The sequence below is a fragment of the Juglans regia genome, unplaced genomic scaffold, assembly GCF_001411555.2.
Source record: "Juglans regia cultivar Chandler unplaced genomic scaffold, Walnut 2.0 Scaffold_25922, whole genome shotgun sequence".
Taxonomy (NCBI): Eukaryota; Viridiplantae; Streptophyta; class Magnoliopsida; order Fagales; family Juglandaceae; genus Juglans; species Juglans regia.
In genome coordinates, this window is record NW_023357374.1 from 520853 (window position 1) to 539687 (window position 18835).

An 18835-nucleotide genomic window follows, 5' to 3' on the forward strand; every position below is an offset into this window, starting at 1 on the left:
TTGAGTGGTAAAAAAGAATACTCAATAAATATGAGGTTTTCTTAAAAAAATTTTATGTTTAATACTATTAAAAACATGAAATTTTCTAAATCATGATTTAGAAAATTTGACTTTCATTCTCTTATAAGGTGTGTGGCTTATACATCCATCTATAATTGCATTGTTATCATGTATCTGTATGCCCATTTACATCTTATCATTCTTATTCTTGGCTTCTCTTATTCTTGCCATGACATAAACATGGATTATGAGATGCATGATTCACGTATACATATCATATATGGCTAAGATAAATCATAATATAGCATGACATCATGGCATGATGAATGGCACATACTATGTAGTTAATTATCATCACAACCGCTACATAAAAAGAAGCTTCCAAGAATCAGCTTTGCATATTATTATAATTTAAAGAACCAGTTTACGATACTAAGTGTAGGGTCATGCAAAGAAGACAGGCCTGCAGGCCGAAAGTATCTACATGTCATGTTTATCAAACGGATTTTCATGTCCTCTCCTGCTGGGTGAGATTTTTTCTCTCTAGGAAGAGTTGAGTCCCTTAGACTAGCTTAGCTGGTTTGAAGATGTTACAATGGAGGAGGATTTAGCAAAATAGTGGGAAGGTCTTAGTCTCACTGAGAAGGAAAAAGGAGTAGTGATTTTGCCAACCAACTCCACTGTCAAAGCTATGCAGCATGGTAAGTTCTATTTATTGGCCATGATCATAGCAGAAAGACCAGTTAATCGAGAAGCCTTCAAGACTACTATGTCCAAAGTTTGGAGATGTGAGAGTTGGATTCAATTCTCAGAAGTTGGAACAAACAAATATCTTATCGAGTTTAACCAAGAGAAGGATCTCTAGCATGTTATACGTTGCAGACCATGTTTTTTTGACATATGGTTGTTGTGTCTTCAAGTGTTTGAAGGTAACAGATCTGATATGAACCCGTGGGAATGGAATCCCTCGAACCCACAATCAATTTGAAAACTTACTCAAGAAAGCCAAAATCAAGCTAATGGAAAATTTAGACCTGTTGAGGAACTCGTTTCAAGAACCTAGATTATATGAAAATCTAGATCAATTGAAAAACATGTCTCAAGAACCTAAATTATAAGGAGGAATGCCACAAAGGTCGTGATTTGCCTTTGATAAGTTCAAAAGTTCATTCAAGAACAAGAGGAGATAAACTCAACTCATAATGAATAAATTCATCAAATTTCATAAACTGATTAAAATGAGGCTACAAAGAGTATTTAAACCAAAACATAATTAAAACCATAGCCAAAATAAAGCCCTTTCTTCCAAAAATACCCCTAATTGAATAGTGCCGCAGCTACAATAACTCGGCTACAGTAACTTCTTGAAACCCTAGTTCAACAAAATAAAACATATGTGAGTCAAGCATCCTCAAGCCCAATTATTCTAAACTAATTCCTATAATTAATAAAATAAGCCCCTTTAATGAAATAAACAAGTCCAATGCTTTCAATCACATAAACATAATAATAGGTCCTAATTTATGTTGCACTCTTCCATAGTTTGTATCACGTGGATGATCACTGGATCTCCTTCTCTCAAGCCCATTTTTAATATTCGGTTCTTGCTAGACTCGTCCCAAGTGGATTGCATTAATCCTTACATTGCTTCCTTTCACTTCCTAGCTCTCAATCTTGTGATTATCCCTTTCTGAAACTCGCAAATGATCTTTAAGACTTAGTCTACCTTGGTGTCCATCATTCCCCCTCTCCCCAAAAGGATTCGACCTCGAATCTCCAACTGCATCAAAGGGAAAAAGACCAGAAACATTGAAAGTAGCAAAAATATGATACTTACCTGGAAGATCCACTTGATATGAATTTTCATTAATTTTTTCAAGAATTTGGAAAAGTCCATCCAAATTACTCTTGTCATCAACAAGCAAAAGCATCATAGCTAAATGAGTAAGTGGGTTTTACAACTTCAAAAGAAGAATAAGAAATAGTAGTATGCATGGTCCTATTATATGCAAACTCTAATAAGGGCAAATGATTCTCCCGCAAATGTTTATGCAACAAGTCAATGAATGGCAAATGATACTCCCACAAATGTTCATGAAACACATTTAAACTCTTCCTTGCCCCAAAATGACCACTCCAATTATATGTAAACTCAATGAATGGCAAAAAATACTCCCACCAATGGTCACACAACACGTTTAAAATCCATTTTACACCATAATGACCCAACAAACCACATCCATGCACTAGCATCTCACACATAAAACTAGTAGGCTCACAAAGTTTATTCTCTCTAAACAAATACAAATCTAGTCTATAACACTTACCAAATGATGTCTTCTCACACGCTCCATACACACTAGCCCAAGTCATCATCATTAGCATGCAATTTCTTATCATATTCAAATCTTAATAATTTTGCATCTAAAATGAAGACAAGGACATACCTTCATGCTAAAGCATCAACACAAAATTTTCCTTACTTTGTGATTATTTTTTTACAGGAGGAAATGTATCAATGAATTCCTCCCACCTGGCATGCATTCTATTCAACTTTGTCCTTTCAAGTACTTCAAGGACTCATGTTCATCAAAGAAAGGTCAGGTAGGAATTGTCGCACTCGGCACAAAATCAATGTAATGCTCTATCTCTCTAGTAAGTGGCAATCCACTAAACACACCACTAGGAATCACGACCTCATATCCCTGCAACAAATAGACAACAATACTAGGCAATGGTTTGTCAACTTCGTTAGTAGTAAAATTTGCCTTAGCATAAAAACTCAATTTTCTCTTTATTTTTCTCTCATTTTCTTCACTCTCTTTTCTTTTCACTCTCATTTTTCTTTTCACCCTCTTTTTTTCTTTCACTCTCTTTTTTCTTTTCACTCTCTTTTTTTCTTTCACACTATTTTTCATCTTCTTTTTTTGAACTCTCGGCCTCACAAGTGTTTTTTAACTCATTCTCTCTTTTCAATTTCACTTGATCTTCGTACACTTGTCTTCGAGTCAATGGTACAAGAGTAATGGTCTTATTGTCTTTTACCAAAGTATACCTATTCTTGAACCCGTCATGAATCACTTTCCTATCATACTGTCATGGCCTTCCCAACAAAATATGGCTAGCATGCATAGACACTACATCACAAAAGCACTTTATCCATGTATTTCTCAATTGAAAAAGAAACTAACACTTGTCTATTTACCCTAACATCCTCACAATCATTCAACCATTGCAACTTGTATGGTCTAGAGTGTTTCAAGGTAGGCAAATTCAATTTCTCAATTAAAAAAGTGCTAGCAACATTAGTACAATTGCCCCCATCAATGATCATACTACATACCTTGTTGATATTGCATCTAGTATGAAAAATTTTCTCTCTCTACTGCTTCATATCATCTACCTTGATTTGTGTATTGAGAGCACGTCTGGCAACAAGAGATTCCCCTATCACGGGGTACTCCACTCAATTCAAACACACAAAGATTGACAATGAAGTAGAAGAGAATCAATGGAACGACACTTCAAGCAATTGACAAACTTAGAGATGCAAGAAACCCTAGGTGATGCAAATTTCAGCCAAACCAAAAACCCTAAGAATTTCGGTACCCTAACTTTTGTTTTTCTTTTTTGTTTTTTTGCAACCCTAGAACAATGAAGCTCTATAATTAAATTTAAAGATATAAAAATTAAAAATAGAATCAGATCTGATTGAAAACCGAGCTCTAAATACCAAATGATATGAACTCGTAGGAATGGAATCCCTTGATCCCACAATCAATTTGAAAACTCACCCAAGAAAGCCAAAATCAAGCCAATGAAAAATTTAGACTCGTTGAGAAACTCGTTTCAAGAACCTAGATTATATGAAAATTTAGACTCGTTGAAGAACCTGTCTCAAGAACCTAAATTATAAGGAGGAACAACACAAAGGTTGTGATTTGCCTTTGATAAGTTCAAAAGTTCATTCAAGAACAAGAGGAGATAAACTCAATTCACAATAAATAAATTCATCAAATTTAATAAAATGATTAAAATGAGGCTATAAAGAATATTTAAACCAAAACCTAATTAAAACTCTAGCCAAAATAAAGCCCTTTCTTCCAAAACTACCCCTGAATGAATAGTGCCACGGCTCAGTAACTTCTTGAAACCATAGTTCAACAAAATAAAACATATGTATGCCAAGCATCCTCAAGCCCAATTATTCTAAACTAATTCCTATAACTAATAAAATAAGCCCATTTAATAAAATAAATAAGTCCAAGGCCTTCATTCACATAAACATAATAATAGGCCCTAATTTATGTTGCACTCTTCCATAGCTTGTATTATGTGGATGATCACTGGATCTCCTTCTCTCAAGTACATTTTGAATATTCGGTTTTTGCTAGACTCGTCCCAAGTGGATTGCACCAATCCTTACATTACTTACTTGCACTTTTTAGCTCTCGATCTTGTGATTGCCCTATCTGAAACTTGCAAAAGATCTTTAAGAGTTCGTCCACCTTGGTGTCCATCAAGATCCATCAATGAAGTTCCTTTCCGTAAAGAAGAGTTCTAGGTGCAGGCTGATAACATGCCTATTGCAAGCATGACACATGATGTGAGAGTCTAGATTGGTGAAAGCATTGGAAGAGTAATAACAATCTAGACAGATGATAGAGGGCATTGGTTGGGGGAAGTTCTTGAGGATATGGGTGTAAGTGGATATCTCAGAAGTTCTCCAAAGAGGTGTGTTTTTAACCTTCGAAGGCATGAAGACTTGGGTTCCCCTCAAGTATGAGTGTTTGCCTAACTTCTGTTTTAAATGTGAGGTGATAAAGCATGCTCAACAAGGATGTTCTGTTGGCTCTCTTGGCAGTAGCAAGTTGCAATATGGGGTGTGGATGTGAGCACCAGCAGTCAAGGAGAGTGAAAATACAAGAAAGAAATATGGTGAAGGCGTATGTCATCACCATGAAGAGGGAGAGTCATGGAGGAAGGGAGGGGAGGACAGGGATGAAGCTCCAAACAAAAATTTTGAGTCAAAGATGGAATGTTAGGAAACATATATGTCTGATGTTGACATTGCAGGATCTAAGATGTCAATTGAAAACATGTTTTCTCCTAGGAATCCTACAGAGGCAACCCAGAGGCTTTTTAAGGAAAGTGTTAGTGAGCTAATTTTGGAGAAGTCTGAAGAGACCTTTAAAGTAGCAGGGGCTTGTCTTATGCAAGACATGAAGAAGTCAGACTGGCCTAGTTATGCACCAGTCATAGCCTGTAAAGCTAAGGACCAAAAGTTAACCCTAGGCCTCAAGAGCAGCCATGACCTGAGGGCCCAAGCCTCATTGATATGAACCCGCGGGAATGAATTCCCTTGAACCCACAATCAATTTGAAAACTCTCCAAGAAAGCCAAAATCAAGTCAATAGATGGAAAACCTAGACCCGATGAGAAATCGTTTCAAGAACCTAGATTATATTAAATCTAGACCCGTTGAATAACCCGTCTCAAGAACCCAGATTATAAAGGAAGAACGCCACAAAGGTTGTGATTTACTTTTGATAAATTCAAAAGTTCAATTTATAATAAGAGAAGTAAAACTCAACTCACAATGAATAAATTCATCAAATTTCATAAACTTCATCAACTGATTAAAATGAGTTACATAGAGTATTTAAAGCAAAACCTAATGAAACCCTAGCCAAAATAAAACCTCATCTTCCAAAAATCCCCCTGGATGAACAGTACCGCGTCTACTGTACGGCGCTACAGTACTCGGCTACAGTAACCCAAATCCTAGTTCAATAAAATAATAACTTTCCCAACATGCCCTTACATCCCCTTAAGTGCTTCCCATAATAAACTCAATTATTCTAAACTAATAAAAGAAGTTCTTTAAATGAATTAAATAAGTTGAAACCCTTCAAGTGTCCAAAGCCTTTAAGTCATGTTGTTGCCCTTTCTATAGTTTATCAAATGAATCAAAGTTGAATTTTCATCATAAACAATTTCAAAAGGTGAAAATATAGTAGTAGCATGAACACTCCAATTATATGTAAACTCAATGAATGTCAAACAATACTCCAACAAATGTTCATGAAACACATCTAAAGTCCTCCTCACCCTAAAATGACCACTCAAATTATATGCAAACTCAATGAAAGATAAATGATGCTCCCGTAAACGTTTATGCAACAAGTCAACGAATGGCAAATGATACTCCCACAAACGTTCATGTAACACATTTAAAATCTTATTTACACCAAAATGACTACTCCAATTATATGAAAACTCAATGAATGGCAAGCAATACTCCCACAAACGTTCATGCAACACATCAATGAATGAAAAATGATACTTCCACAAACGTCCATGCAACACGTTATTGAATGGCAATTGATATTCCAAAAAACGTTCATGCAACACAACAAAAGTCTTCCTTACACCAAGGTTACCCAACAAACCACCATGTCCATCACACACAAGCAACATACGCATAAAACTAGTAGGAACACAAAATCTATTCTTTCTAAACAAGTACCAATCTAGTTTATTGAACTTACCAAATGATGCTTTCTCATATGTTCCATACACACTAGCAAAGTCATTATCATTAGCATGCAATTCCTTATTATATTCAAGTCTCAACAATTTTGCATCTAAAATGAAGACAAGGACATACCTTCTTGCTAAAGCATCAACAACAAAATTTTTCATACCTTGTGTGTATTTGAATACATGAGGAAAAGTCTCAATACAATCCTCCCGTTTAGCACACATTCTAGTCAACAACTTACCTTGTCCCTTTAAGTGTGTTAAGGACTCATGTTCTTCAAAGAAAGGTCGGGTAGGGATTGTCGCACCAGACACAAAATCAATGTAGTGCTCTATCTCCCTAATATGTGGCAATCCACTAAACACACCGCTAGGAATTACGACCTCATATCCCTGCAATAAAGAAACAACAACACTAGGCAAAGAGTCATTAAATTCATTAGTATAAAAGCTTGCCTTAGCATAAAAACTCACTTTTGCCTTTTTGTTTCTCTCTGTAATCTCTTTTTCTTTTTCCTCTTGTGCAACTCTTTTTTCTTGACTCTCACCCTAATCCTTCTTCTCATAAGCATTTGAAAAGATTATTATATAAGAAGAAAAATCAACCCAAAGGAAAAAGAATTTACTAAACTTTTCAACCATGTCCTCAAGGAATGTTTAAAGGGGTGACAAGGACACTTCATGTATATCTCTGACCATATCATGTTCATCTTATGGACTTTTAAGCGCTACAGAAAATTATTTCTATTTTAGAGGACATGGACTACGGACTTGAATCAATACCATTGAGCTCTAGAATTTGGACTTGAATTTGGACGTATTGGATCTTGAATCATTTTAATCTACAGAATTAAACAGACACGATTGTAGGAAGTTTTAATTTAATACAAGGAAATATAGGAATAGTGATCACACAGAATCTTTAAATTTAAAAACGTCATTTCAGGCCAAATTAACTAAATTGACGAATGCAAAAACATGCATATGAGTTAACCAACATAGATAAAGTACCTTCTGCATCTCTGCTTTTGAAACAAATGAGTGAGACACATTTTCCAAGCTGTCATTCATAGCCGCTGCTATAGCCTCAGCTGGCTTTGACGGCACACCTTGTCCCACAAATCTCCTAACCTATAATAAGTTTGTGGCATATTTTCTAACAGTCAAACGTTAAGGTAAGAAATGAATGAAATGTCATCCAATACCATTTCCATTATTTTCAATATGGAGAATATATTTTACAGCCAAGAAAAATGCAAGATGGGGAAATAGAATCAATTATGCGCAGTTCAACAATTTGGCAAAGCAAAGGTATTTTTTTTTCCACATATTCCGGGAATGCAAAGCAACGAAAACCACTTAACTGATATCATTTTCTTTTCTTGCAATTTCGAAAACCAAAGAGACTTTAATAGCACCAAAAAGAAGAGAGAGAGAGAGTAATGTAATTACTAGGGCTAAGATGTCAACTAGAAACAACGGTTTTGTAATACCTGAGTCCTACTACATAGGTCCATACGTCATTTTATTAATTCTTTAAGTTAAATATTTTGAGATAAAGATTTTTATTACTTTTAATTATTTTATTTTAAGATGAGTATGCTTTATTTTTTTAAAATATGATTTATTAAAATAAATCAAGGGTATTATTTTTAGACTTTGAAATATTTTCCCTTAAACCCTTTAATTTTATTTATTTAAGAAATGGCCCAAGTATTCTCTACCATTGGATTGGTAGGTGAACAGCATCCTTGAGGTGGATAAATCTCCACCATCCATCTTCACATAAGCATAAGCTTTGACCAAAAACTAAATCCCTTTTCACCATAAGCTTCCTAAGGAAGCTATTGACTTGACTTTTCCTTGCACCCATCGTGGAAAGCAACACAAAAGAAGAAAAGAAAAGAAAACAAAGCTAATCCTAAGGCATTTCCCCCCAAACCCGTCGGCTACACTTTGGAAAAACAAGAAAAGAGTTTCACCATCTCATCCAAGCTAAAGCCGATCCTCTCTTCTTCTACTCTCTTTGTTCTTCAAGAAACCAAACTCCTCTCATCTCCTTCAAGCCAAACATCCATTTCCCTTCCTCTCAAGAGGAAAATAGCAAGGTAAGAGTACCCTTAATCCTTCTCCTTTGTATATTTCGAATTTAGCCATTGTTGATCAAGTGGGTTTTCTTTTGATGATTTGTGATGTTTCGGTTTTGGAGTTTAAAAAAGTGGTATCGTGTTACTCTTCATCCACACGGCTATACCTCTAGTTGGTCTTCCACTTGTGTTTTGAAAGGAGCTAAGAACTTAAGGTAAAAATCATAATTTGACTCATTTATTTTTAATATGATTTTGGAAGCCAACTAAGTTGTTTTAGTTTGTGTTTTGATGTAGTTAATTTCCTAGTTGCAAATAAATATGTATGCTGTTTTTGGCCCAAACTGAATGGTATTATAGTTGTTTTGCTATATATTTCCCTATATTTCGAAAATACTATGTTTAATCATAAATGATGATTAAAGTGATTTTAAAATATATATGTTGGTATCATGTGCCTTGTATTGAGGTTTGGTTGGTAATCTATTTTTAGGATGCAAGAGGTTTGGTTTAAATTTGTTTGATTCTATAATTTTATATCTTGCTTTTAAAAGGTATTAAGTGAGTAAAACATAAGCTTGAGTGTTTAAAGGTTTTAAAGTTTCTTAATGGGTAATTTTGCTATACTTTAATTTTAATGGGAGGTTTTATTTAAACTAATTAAATATTTCTTATGTGAATAAGTTATAGCTTAGTTAGTTTAGATATAAGAGATTATTTGGGCATGATATATTATGATATGCAAAGCTGTCCAAGTACCCGTAAGCTTATGTCATGTCATGTCTTGATGTAAAAATAACCCATTTATGTTGTCCCTCGTATGGATTAAATTCTACCTAACCCAAAAGTCAAAAATATTGATAAGCTAACCTTTTTATAATGAGATTTAAAGGGGCATGTTTCCTAAGCTTGTTTAGCTTACTTGAGATGCCTAAGTCTATTTTAAAGCCCATTGTTGAGAATTTCTAAATTTTATCTCCTGATGTCCATAACCCAAATTGAGCTTGAACCAAAAAAACCTTGCTTGAAACCTATGAATTCTTAATTACTTTTCATGTAAGCTTTTAAAATAGCCTTTCCATGGACAACTAGCATGTCTTAATATTTAAGTTATTTCTTGATATGAACTCGCGGGAAAGGAATCCCTTGAATTCACAATCAATTTGAAAACTTCCCAAGAAAGCCAAAATCAAGTCAATGGATGGAGAACCTAGACCCAACGAGAACTCGTTTCAAGAACCTAGATTATATTAAAATCTAGACTCGTTGAAGAACCCGTCTCAAGAACCCAGATTACAAAGGAGGAACGCCACAAAGATTGTGATTTACCTTTGATAAGTTCAAAATTTCAATTAAGAACAAGAGGAGATAAACTTAACTTACAATAAATAAATTCATCAAATTTCATAAACTTCATAAACTTATTAAAATGAGGCAACAAAGTGTATTTAAACTAAAACCTAATTAAAACCCTAGCCAAAATAATGCCCCATCTTCCAAAAATATCCCTGAGTGAACAGTGCCACGGCTACTGTACATTGCTACAGTAACTCGGCTACAGTAACCCTAACCCTAGTTCAATAAAATAATAAGTTTTCCAAGATGCCCTTGCATAGGCCCCCTTTAGTGCTTTCCATAATAAACCCAATTATTCAAAACTAATAAAATAAGTTCTTTAAATGATTTTAATAAGTTGAAAGCCTTCAAGTGCCCAAAGCCTTTAAGTCATGTTGTTGCCCTTTCCATAGCTTATCAAATGAAGCAAAACTGAATCTTCATCATTTAAGCCCTTGAACTTGTATTTGACTCATCTGGAACTTGCAACATATCTTTAAGACTAGGCCCACCTTGGTTCCCACCTTGGTTCCCATCATTTCTCTTGTAAGTTGATGTGAGGAGTAGTCATTGGGTTAATGCTAAGCATAGAAGGGACGTTAGATTATAATCTCGTGACTTTCCCTTTTAAAGGGAGGGCTAAAGAACATTGTGTGAGTATTAACACGCTTATGCTATTTATTGAAATAAGATCTATATTGAAGTTGGAAGTATCGATGAGCATAGAGGTAAGTAGTTATGACCATGCTTCTTACATCAAGTTATCTTTATAAAAGAATGTCTCTCTCTCATTGCAAATGTTCTTCTAAAGAAAAAAGTAAATGCATATAGTATATACAAGCCCTTTCTTGATAGCCCATGTTAAACACCATATCGATTATAATTGTGTGTATGAGTATAAGGTAGTGCATATGTAACACCCCAAACCCGGTTGACCTGGAGAATTACTACATGTCTCTTAAGAACTTATTTCCCAACACAACTAAAATAAAACTCCAAAACTTTAATAGCAAAACTCAATATCAAGTGTTCTAAATAACCACATTGAAAACTCCACAAATTCATTACTGCAGCAAAAGAAACTAAGGAGTCCATAATCTCTCAGTAGTCATAACAAACCAGCTAATAATTTCATAAATCTTACTAAACCCAAGATATAAATAAAACTCAAAGACATTAAAACTAAGAACATCAAAAGTCTTTCTTCTAACCACATCTCCTCAGCTTAAAAACATTCACCAATCTAATCCAAGTCCTCATTTGGACTCTCCACATCATCTGAAAAATATTATAATGATAGGGGGTGAGTTATCAACAACTCAGTAAGCAGGAGTCATATGCTAGCGTGCAAACATGAGCATTTATAAAGTACAATATGCAGAACAAAATATTTTACAGAGTTATCATACAGAACAACATGTTTTTCCAAAAGTAATGGAGCGATGTTTTTAAGACAAGTAAAACCCGTAATACTTTGGCATAACATAAACTGAGTATCATCATCAGATCAAAACAGAGTATCAAACAGAGCAGAGACCATGTTTCACCCCCGTGGTAGGGTTGTGCTAACCCCAATGGCCAAACTAGGCAAAGACAGAGATTAAATCTTTCCTTTATTCTTCTCGGAGCCCCGAGTGTGCACACAGGAAAGACCACAATAAAACCACTTTGTTTCTAAAGTGGGTGCACTCAGAGACAGAGAAGTTGGTACCAACCCAAACAGAGCAGAGCAATAAAGAGCAGAGCAGAGTCAGAGTCAGATAGTTTACACACGCTGACAACATAAGCCAAAACATCTTTCTAAATAAGTGCACAATTTTTCATATTCTCAATATCGCTCCCTTTTTTCATATTTCAGAAACCACATGATAGAATTTAGCTCATGTCTACACAATGCATGTCAGAACATATTTTTCCTTTTTCATAAAGATTTGATGAATAATGCAAGTAAGTGACCGAGGTTAATCTTTTTTTTCACAAGTTTCCATCATATCACAAAATATGCAAGTTTTCATTAAATCAACCTCAGTTTTATTAACTTGTATAAAACCTAGCATAGGAACCCCCGCTTACCTAACTCTTGCAGTGTATTATCTAAGCCTTGAAAAAGACCTCTAACAGTCTCATCACCTATTCATAAAAATCAAAGAAATATACACAGAGTATTAAACGACAATTGGCATAACTTCATCTAATAATTAAAAACCCACAATTAACTCACTAGACAACCACTTAAAAACATTGGACAGCCCGAAATCCAACTCAAGAACCAAGTACTAGTCTTTGGTATTATCCTAAACATTCCCCAAGGTCAACGTAAAACATATAAATGAAATATCAATCTTACTTCAATGGTCAAAAATACCAACCCAACAGTACAAAAACAGCACCTACTCAACAGAGTATCCAAATGCTTTACCGCACCTCCAACCCAAAATAATTCAAAACTCAGAACAACTAACACAACCCTGAACAAATACAAAACTCATCCTACACCCCATGTCAACCCAACAATTTACCACAGCACCTCATCAAAATCCCAAAATTTATACTCCTTCTTCAACAACAAAACCATCATATTACAAAGCCCTCAACTCTGATTATAAACAGAAGAAATCCTTCCCACGCTCAAACAATTAAAAGTCATAAACTACACCATGAAAGAGAGTGGTTCACGGCTTCCTTACCCGTTCAACGCCAAACCACAGCAAAGAGATTAAACACTATGCAGACAGAAGTGAAACAAGCTGGACCGTAAGAGAATGAGCGTCAATGAGGGATTTCGGAGTGGGGAAGAACACAACGGCACCGCCTGGAACAATTCGAAGTCAGAAATGCATAAAACCAGATAAATACACGAGGAGGAAGGCTTCGACTTGAGAGCAAAGAGAGAGATTTACCTAAAGATGAAACACTGTGCAAGAGGGAGAGAAGAGCCGAGTTTGAAGAGGGAGAGAACCAACCGAAAAGTGGAAGGATGCGAGAGGGAATCCGGTGCTCTGCTGCAAAGTGAGAAATTGATTTTTAAGGAAACCGAAAATGGGGAGATTTGGGCATGAGATTCGGAAGCCACAAAGTAAAGCCAACAACAAGAAATAGAACAAAACCGGAAAGAAAAAGAGACGCGTGGGAGAGAGGGAGAGTTGCGGAAGAAAATAAAAAATGGAAACTGAAAATGCGAAAAGAAAGGGAGAAAGAGATGGAAGCAGAGGAAGAGAAACACTAACCTCCCAAAACGGCGTCGTTCGGAAGGCCTTCAAGACAAAAGAATGGCTTGGCCATTTCACGCATTGGTCCGGGCCTCACAATGCTTGGGCCTTACAGCATGCACATAGGTTCTAAGTCATGAGATTTTCATACATGCTCTCTCAATAAACTTATTAATTATTCCTATATGTAGTATAGTATGAAAATGTATCTTCTTCATAAAAATGCATGTGCATCATAGTAAGAAAGATGATGTTTTGATTGCAAAGGAAAGGAAATCAATGTCTCATGCCTTATGCTTCAAGTGATGTTTTAAATGAGTTTTAAAATGCCCCTATGAACCAATGCTTTTAAATGACGCGATGTTTTAAAATGCCCCTATGAACTGATGCTTTAAAGGACACGAAGAATGTGTTTTGAAATCTCCCTATGAACTAATGTTAAGATATCCCTATGAACTGACGCTTTATAGATGCCATCAAAAATGAAGTTTAAGCTTATGCTTTTAAAATGATGTTTTCATGAATGCACTATTAAATGAAAAGATGAAGTTTAAGTTCATGCTTTTAAATGACGTTTTTCATGAATGAACGATTATATGAAATGGACTGAAAGGACTAAAATGAATGAAAAGAATGACTGAATGAATGAATGTCTTATTGTATGAAAATACGTAATGGCCATATGAATGAAAAGGGTACCAAAAGAATGGACAGATTGCATTGCCGAGTAAGTAGTACTGGTAGTGCACCCAGTGCTGCCCCTGACTGAAAGGGATTCCCAACCTGTGGCGACGAGCAGAATCCAGGTCGAAAGGCAGACTGCTGACCCCAACACACGTGGCGTAATAGTGTGTACCGGCCAAAGAAAATGAAACATGAAAGCATGGTTATTTCTTAAAATGTTTATATATGGAAGCATAGTTATTTCTTAAATGTTTATGCATGAAAGTATGACTTATCCCTTAAACTCTTATGCATGAAAGCATTGTCAAGAATTAACAAAATGTTTATGTATGCATGTTTTCAAAAGAAAAAGAATAGATGCCTAGTATGTTCACTGTATGGTGTACTAGTTACTGAGTATTCGACTCACTATTGTTTTAAATGTTTTAAACGGCCAGATAATAATGAAAAGGCTGGGGAGCAAGACATTACTGTAGAGGGAGAGGTAGATGCTTAGGACTTTCCCTAACTAGAATAGTTATATTTTTATGGATGATGGGTTATGTTTATGTATAGATGTTCTATGTTGGGATGGACTCTAAGAGTTTTTTATGGATGAATGTTCGAACAGAATGTCTATCAGGTGTTCCCTTTATTAGATCGAAAATTTAGAGTATACGTGTGTCATGTTCATGCCAATCGCATGTTATTATATTATTGGAAAACGAGAAAGAAAGTAAAAGAAAATGACAAGTATGTCGCGATCTCTTCCCTTGTGACAGGTTTTCCATTCGATTTCACGTGCTTAGAAATATGTCTACAATCCAACCGCTTTCTCGATTTCCCCCACCGCCTACAAGCCGCATCAATGTCCATTCAGTCTGATGTTTCGATTTAGATGACTAATTTATACAGAAATAAAATTAATAAAAGGGAATCAAAAAACTATCAGCACATCCATAATACAAACTAGTAATCATTGTACTTTATAAGTCCAATAGAACATGCATTGTGTAAAAGATTGTTTGAAAATATGCTTTTATTAAAACTGTGTGTGAAAACAATACAAGCTATAAAGCTGCTACAAGCCTATGATACTGTCGGACTCGAAGACAAAGAGACGTGAGAGAGGGGTTGCAAGTTGCGTGAGAGATGGGAGGGCTGCGTGAGGGGCCGCGTGACTTGGTGAGAGTAGAGAGTGTTAAAGGTGATAGTGAAGAAGATAACATAGAGATGATTCACAACACTTTATAGAGGAATATATATACACTTAGGATTTAATTACAGTGGCTCTACTCGGCAATACTACAAACAATGGACGTGCATACAGTGTAATATTGCTCAAGAATGGCTTGTCTCGTGCGCACACTCCTAAGGACCACTCACTTTTTTCAGTCCTAGCATCTTCCACTAGGCACACGAGTGAGTCTTCCAAAAGAGTATTGCTTCAATTGGTAGCCTCTATTCTAAAAATGCCCTACAGCAATAAGATTAAATGCTCAGCACTATTAGGGTAAAACTCGAATATTAAACTTGATGTGGCTCAAGAATGTAAATGTGATGTGTATCCTTGTTACATTCAGATCTTTTTAAGTGTAAAATATTAGGAATTATCAATTTACTCAAGTACTATAATCTACTATATAATTAAGTGCTTAACTCATTTTTGGTTAAACAATTTATTCACTTAAGCATCTTAATCATGTAATTTTAACACTTTATCACTTAACACTTTATTTAATAATATACCATTAAGTTAACTTATGAACAAAAAAAATAATATATCCAATTTCTATTTAATTTAAATAATTGAACAGAAATAATATATTTAATTAAATCACTAATTTTCATTTTTGATGGTTTGTTAACTTACTATATAAATAACTGTTGATACATCTATTCCCTTAAAGTAAAGTTTATAAAATATATATATTATAGGCAGGAGAGACAAAATTCTAAAGATCAATTTGTTCATTCAAATTTCTTGGTGATCAAATGCTAATAATTTTTTATTTGTTTTTTAGTTTGTGAAACCATACTTAAAATCTCAAGATAATATATTAAAGACGTGCATTTTCTTCCTACTAAGGCAGTTCATTAATGAAAATATAAGCATCTCAAATTGTCCTCTGAAAAGAAATTATTTCCATTGTCAACGAGAAACTACAGCCAAGGTATATGCTTGTTTGATTTATGTAGAAAAAATTCAATTTCTCTAACCTCTTCAATAAACTTGAATGGGGAACTATATTGCTCCTATATTTCTAGTCTCCAAGCTGGTGTCATGTATATAATCCACAATTTTTTACCAGTTTTCCATTGAACATTTATTTACACTTTCTTGGTCTATGTACAAAAGAAAGGAATAGGCGAAACTCCAAACAAAGCGGCGTGCATCAACATGCATGATGAGGCAATCCGTCCAAATACTGCAATTGTAACACTTCCATCAACAATAACAGTTATGATAGAGCAATCACAATACCAGCTCCAAGAGCAAAACTAGAAGGAAAACTGTAATATTCGGGCTCTAAGCCCAGTGTGCGTTGAAACTCAGCCCAGAAGACCCGTTGATGAGGCGACGTCGTTTGGTGAGTTTTCTTTTCCTTTGTGTTTTTCTTTTCCCTTCTAGCTCAGACGGTTCCCTCTCTGTTTATTCCCGAACTCTCCCCTCTGTTGCTTTCAACTTCCTTCCCCACGTTCTGCAGTTTCTTTTTCTTCTTCCGGTTCCTAATGTGAAGATTTCATTTGCCATCTATAATTTCTTACCCATATACCGATTCATCCTCACTTTGATTCTCTCCCTCTTACTCATTCTCTGGTTTTGTCTTGCGGGAGCAGTGTCTTTGTTTCTCTCCTTGTGTTTGTAGTAGCTGGTTGCTGCGGATCGGGTCACACGACGGTGAGCCATATCTCTTCCTCCCTCTCTTTCTGTTTCCCTCACCTCTCACGCTGCCTTGTGACTATTGTGGGTTGTTTTATTCTGCACAGTTGGTCGTGGGTCTTTGGGTTTCTGGTATCACTGCCGAGCCGCGCATCAGAAGTGTTAGTCTGGGTAAAATCTCTTCTCCCACCATTCATTTTCAGTCTCACTTTTATCTTATTCGTTGGTTAATTTTCGCGCACACACACTGTGCTTTGGTTGGCCGTGCATACACTTAGACATTAATCCCTCTTTGCGCAGACCACTAGCATTTTCAGTAGAAGATTTTGTGACATTTATTTTTGGGTTGAAGTTTTATTTGTTGGATTGGTGGAGTGTGTTGGAATCATGGATGTTGAGGAGTATGATTTTTGGATGGAATTGTGAGACTGTTTTGGATTATTATTTGAGACTATTTGGTGTAAAATGATAGGTGTTTTGAGCTAGTTGTATTGAACTTTTATGCAAGTTTTGAATTGTTGAATGACTAGAGTATTGATACTTGCACTGAAGTTTTTCATTCGAAGGTGGGAGGTGAAGTTTGATTTGGATTATGTTTTAATCATTGGAATTGTTGTTGTTGGTTTTGGAAGTGATTATGGTTGGTTCGGCGTTAATAAAAAGTGGTTGTTTTGGGTTTTAAATGCGTATGGTTTGAAGAGAGTTGTTCGGGTTTAATTGTTATGATAGTTATTGAGTTGTGAAAGGACTGTTTTGATTTATTACTCAATAAATAGTAGCTTACTAGACTGGTTATTACATGTTGGATATATGTTTTGTTTAGGTGGTGTTACTACTAGAGTTTCGACTCAAGGTGTTGATAATACGAAGAAGTCAGGTAAACGGAATTCATATACTAGTTTTGCATAAAAGAAATAAAATGAGGCTGACTTTGAGAATAAATGTGTTTGTTTTTTTGAAAAGAAATGATCTGAAAACAACCTCAGATGTTTATTCCGCATATGCATAAATTCAATATAAGAGAGTGTTTTTCTGTCATGACTGGTGTAGACATGAGCTAGTTTTGTATACTTAATTTCTGAACTATGCAAAAGAGCGAATATAGAAATTTAAAAGTTTTGTTATGAGTCAATGAAAATATTTTGATTCTGTTTAGTCGAACATGTGAAGCGATCTAAAGTAATTAAGTATTTTTATTTTGATATGATGAGTCATCTGAAAACCTTGGCATGAAGTTTTGATTCTGTATATGATTGTAATCGGATTCCGATGATATCTGTTCTGTTTCTGTTAAGGCCCAGCCACGGGTTTAATGGTGGTTTATAACCCTACCACGGGGTGAAACATGGTATACGGCCCAGCCACGGGTATAATGGTTGTTTATAACCCTATCACAGGGGTGAAACATGGTATACGGCCCAGTCACGGGTATAATGGTGGTTTATAACCCTACGACGGGGGTGAAACATGGTATACGGCCCAGCCACGGGTATAATGGTGGTTCATAACCCTACCACGGGGGTGAAACATGGAATATGGCCCAGCTACGGGTATAATGGTGGTTTATAACCCTACCACGGGGGTTAAACATGGTATTGTCCCGATGTGATACTAAATGATGATATGATTATAATGTTCAGTTTAGAAATGCCAATAGATTTTCTTTTTGGGGATAAGTTTATTTTCTGGAAGTTTCACTCTAATGTTTTTGTACAAAATTTTGTTTCTGCATTCTGAAAGTAAATGTTTTGTTCTGCTTATCAAATGTTATAAATGTTCATGTTTAGATGCTAGTATATGCTCTCTGCTTGTTAAATTGTTGATAACTCACCCCTTTAATCTTCATAATATTTCAGATGACATTGATGGTTCAGCTGAGGATCAATATTAGAGTTTATTGAGAAGATTAGCAGTGAATGGTTGTTGGGTATCTTGTAGTATTAGTGTTGATGTTGGAAGTTGTTTATATTTTCTTAAGTTTGCTTCAGTGGATTTAGACGGTTTATGGAGACTTATATTAATGTTACATTATTTCTAGTTTGTTATTTGAGACACGAATAAGAGTTGATTTTAATTGGGTTGTTGGATTGAAAATTGGATAAATGAGTTTATAT

General features: G+C 35.3%; 1 long non-coding RNA gene across 2 annotated transcripts; it reads left to right on the forward strand.

The window, feature by feature from the left end:
* Positions 1-16483: 16483 nt before the first annotated feature.
* On the forward strand, positions 16484-18618 carry LOC108996888. Of its 2 annotated transcripts, none has more exons than XR_001997099.2 (3): positions 16484-16739; positions 16829-16892; positions 18578-18618. It is a non-coding gene; the product is annotated as an uncharacterized LOC108996888 (long non-coding RNA). The 2 variants fall into 2 exon arrangements; XR_001997098.2 differs by lacking the exon at positions 18578-18618 and adding an exon at positions 17545-17598.
* The last annotated feature ends 217 nt before the right edge of the window (positions 18619-18835 follow it).